This window comes from Vanellus vanellus (genome assembly GCF_965231255.1).
Source record: "Vanellus vanellus genome assembly, contig: HAP1_SCAFFOLD_53, whole genome shotgun sequence".
NCBI classification, from domain to species: domain Eukaryota; kingdom Metazoa; phylum Chordata; class Aves; order Charadriiformes; family Charadriidae; genus Vanellus; species Vanellus vanellus.
The window spans coordinates 426,135-429,831 of record NW_028128477.1 but is presented as its reverse complement, the minus strand read 5'-3'; the positions used below and the strand labels follow the sequence as shown (position 1 = coordinate 429,831).

Genomic DNA, 3,697 nt, shown 5'->3' with positions numbered 1-3,697 from the left:
GCTGCTTGTGGAGAGCCCAGGGGATCTCCAGGAAACTCCATTTCCCCCTTGAGAATAAAGTTGTCTGTCACGGCTTGTATGTGACAACCTTGGCTGTTGTGACCAGCCATTGCTTCCACTGTCACTACATGCTGACGAGTGAGTCCTAAATCCAATCCTCGAGCTCTAAAAGAACCCAAAAGCAACAGTCCTTTTGGGGATGCCATTGCTCAGGCCTTCTCCTGAGACCAGCTTTAGAAGAAAGGACCAGTGTTTCTGCATAGCACAAAGCAGATCCCATTTTGTTATAGGGATGCTGTGAGAGTTTCAGTCCTGACCTGGTGTTAGACACTGTTACAGAGGCACCAGTGGAGAGATAGCGGGTTAATGCCTCTTTTGAAGTGGAAGGCATCGAAACCTTTCTGCAGGAAAAGTCTAAAAAAAAAAGTAAGAATGAAAATAAGAATGAAGAGAAGAAAGAGAGCTCAGGACTGGCGTAGAACATCCTATGAGTCATCTGTGGAGAGAGATGGTAATTTTATTGCTGCTTAGAAGGTGACCATGAAATCAGTTTCTGAATGGAATCTTTGAGCTCCTGGTTCCTCATGCTGTAGAGGAGGGGGTTCACTGCTGGAGTCACCACCGAGTACAGAAATGACACCACCAGGTCCAGAGATGGGGAGGAGATGGTGGGGGGCTTCAGGTGGGCAAACACTCCAGTGCTGATAAAGAGGGAGACCACGGCCAGGTGAGGGACACACGTGGAAAAGGCTTTGTGCCGTCCCTGCTCAGAGGGGATCCTCAGCACCGCCCTGAAGATCTGCACATAGGACACCACAATGAAAACAAAACACCCCAATGCTAAACAGGAACTAACCACAAGAAGCCCAACTTCCCTGAGGTAGGAGTGTGAGCAGGAGAGCCTGAGGATGTGGGGGATTTCACAGAAGAACTGATTGAGAGCATTGCCCTGTCAGAGGGGCAGTGAAAATGTATTGGCCGTGTGCAGGAGAGAATTGAGGAACCCACTCCCCCAGGCAGCTGCTGCCATGTGGACACAAGCTCTGCTGCCCAGGAGGGTCCCGTAGTGCAGGGGTTGGCAGATGGCAACGTAGCGGTCATAGGCCATGACTGTGAGAAGAGAAAACTCTGCTCCGAGCAAGAAGAAAAGCAGAAATACCTGTGCAGCACATCCTGCGTAGGAGATAGCCCTGATGTCCCAGAGGGAATTGGCCATAGCTTTGGGAACAGTGGTGGAGATGGAGCCCAGATCAAGAACAGAGAGGTTGAGGAGGAAAAAGTACATGGGGGTGTGGAGGCAGTGGTCGCAGGCGATGGTGGTGATGATGAGGCCGTTTCCCAGGAGGGCAGCCAGGTAGATGCCCAGGAAGAGCCAGAAGGTCAAGAGCTGCAGCTCCTGTGTGTCTGCGAATGCCAGGAGGAGGAAGTGGGTGATGGAGCTGCCATTGGGCATTTTCTTCTTCTGGGCACAGGGACCTTTTCAAAATGTAAAGACAGTGACAAGTTAGGGTAGAATTCATAGAATCATAGAATGGTTTAGGTTACAAGGGACCTTGAAGATCACTGAGTTGCAACCCCCTTGCCATGGGCAGGGACACCTCCAACCACACCAGGTTGCTCAAAGCTCCATCCAGCCTGGCCTTGAACACCTCCAGGGTTGGAGCTTCCGCAACTTCTTTGGGACACCTGCTCCAGTGCCTTAACACCATAAAAGTGAAAAATTTCTTCCTAATATAAATCTACCTTCTTCAAGTTGAAAGCCATTCCCCCTCAGCCTATGTCTACATGCCCTTGTAAAATGTCCTTCCCCAGCTCTCCTGTAGCCCCTTTAGTTACTGGAGGGCCACAATAAGTTCTCCCTGGTGCCTTCTCTTCTCCAGGCTGAGAAACTCTAACTCTCCCAGCCTGTCCTCATCGGAGAGGGCCTCCAGCCCTCTGATCATCTTTGTGGCCATCCTCTGGACCCACTCCAACAGGCCCATGTCCTTCTTTTGTTTGGGGCTCCAGAGCTGGAATTCTCTGAGTATAATCTATTCAATTTCTCATAAAACACCCCCAAACCACTTTTACCTTTCCAGGAAGACCTTTTGTGATCTGAGATTGGTGCTGTCTGAGGGTGCCCCAGAGAACAGGAGGTTGTGCTGTTGGCTCTGCAGGACTCAGACCCGCCCTACAGCAAAAGGAAAATAGGAACTTGGGGTGATCTCAGATTAAATCCACTTTTGATAGCAAAGAGCTGTTCAGCATTGTGGCTTCCAATGCACCCGGCTGCAGAGCAGAGCTGTGGGGATGTTGTTGTGTTCGTACTGTTTTAGTTGCCCCAACACACCTTGGGAGTGTTTTTAAGACAGAAATTCTGCTGCACTTTGTGGGTCCTGAGACACAAACGGGCTGTCATTGCAGGGGGTTGACTAGGTGACCCGTAAAGGCCCCTTCCAACCACACCATTCTAGGAGTCTACGATTCTGTGGCACTGGTGAGAGCAGAGGAATGCGCCTTCCAAGTGCATCTCTCTAAAGCCCTCAGCCCCTCTAATCGTACCTGAGGAAGACCTCAGCTCTGCCCTCCCAGCCATGGACACAGAGGGCTCATTACAGCTGCCCACAGACAGCTGCCCAGCAGCGTTTCCATGGCTTTAGCACCACGATGTCTTCTCTGTGGGACTGCTAGATAACACAGAGATGCCGTGGGAGAACTGTGTCCTTCTGGAGGGCAGCCTGCAGCCCAGCAGGACCCCTCAAACAAGGAATCACTTATCTTAAATTTGCTTATCCTGAAGGCACGATCAGGTCATTTCCAGCCGCATACACTGTGATTCCAAGAGCGCCAAAGGCAGACAGGATGCAAGTTGGCTGCTTTTCCTCCATGGACATACGTGCACGAAAGTACGTGCAGTGTTGGTGTCTCAGCTGCTCTTCAATCCTTAGCCCCCCCCCACCAGGGAGTGTAACAGTAAGAACAAGGGCAGACGGGAGAGAGGGGATGCCAAAGTACCTCTGCCAGGGCAGGCAGGTGAGGGAGACACAGTCGGACACTTGAGCATATATCTCCTCTGTGGTGGTCAGGTTGCTGGAAAGGCAACTCATGACCAAACCCGCATGACACGAAGGGCAGAGGCTCTGCTGTGTGAGCGAGGGGACCAGGGGTTGCTCCAGGGAAGGCATCTGCACTGTCGGGGAGGGCAGGGAGATGCCTGTATCCCCCTTCCCACAGCATTTCTGGGAGCCCGGCTCTCTTCCTCCCTGCCCATGACTCTCTTACCTGGAGCTTGTCTTGGCCAGGACCTGTTTCTCTGTCCCCATATCTCCTCCCTCTTCATGCTCACAGACCCCATTCCGCCTGCTGCGTGCATAGCTCTGCCCTGCAGACCCCTCCTGGCATCAGGGCACTGCCCAGGGACATCTTCGTGTGCAGGGGTTAACGAGAACCTCAGACAAGTCCTATCAACAAATGGGGTCTCAGAGCCTTGTGCACGGTGGAGAAATCCATTCCCATCTCTCCCTGCCCATCCAGCCGACCAAGAGGAGAAAACTCACAGCATAGACTTGTTCCCTTGCAGGTGAATAGTTCTTTGACATTGTTTTTCAAAAGAACCCTCTGCAAATGTCCTTGGGGTGACCTGGAGCTGGGAGCAGTCCTCAACCCTGCAGTTCCCTTGCAAAAGCAGAAGTAATCTGCCTCACTGGCGGTCACTCCT

General features: G+C 52.0%; 1 pseudogene across 1 annotated transcript; it reads right to left on the bottom strand.

Annotated features, from left to right (window-relative positions):
• Positions 1 to 517: 517 nt before the first annotated feature.
• Positions 518 to 1,453, bottom strand: LOC309684336 (olfactory receptor 14C36-like; annotated as a pseudogene). Its single transcript has one exon. The product of its transcript is annotated as an olfactory receptor 14C36-like (transcript).
• Between the last annotated feature and the right edge of the window lie 2,244 nt (positions 1,454 to 3,697).